General features: G+C 24.0%; 1 protein-coding gene across 1 annotated transcript in view; it reads left to right on the forward strand.

The window, feature by feature from the left end:
- LOC119585702 (chloride channel protein 2-like) overlaps window positions 1–242 on the forward strand; it is a gene marked incomplete in the record, with an annotated part of 67,264 nt that overhangs the window by 40,893 nt on the left and 26,129 nt on the right.

The raw sequence follows: 242 nt of genomic DNA on the forward strand, positions 1-242 counted from the left end.
ATGTGTAGTAATCAGTATAGTGATAATTGTTTTTTTTTTATATATAGTAGTTAAGTAATCAACATGGTAATAATTGGGTATTTAGCAGAGTATTAATCAGATATTTAGTATTATAATAATTGGTTATTTAGTATTGTAATGATTGTGCATTTATTATGGTCATAATTGGTTACTTCAAATAGTAGTGATTAGGTTCTTAGCATAATAATAATTAGGAATTTGATATCGGCATTAGTAGTCAT

Source organism: Penaeus monodon, chromosome 20 (genome assembly GCF_015228065.2).
Source record: "Penaeus monodon isolate SGIC_2016 chromosome 20, NSTDA_Pmon_1, whole genome shotgun sequence".
Lineage (NCBI taxonomy): Eukaryota > Metazoa > Arthropoda > Malacostraca > Decapoda > Penaeidae > Penaeus > Penaeus monodon.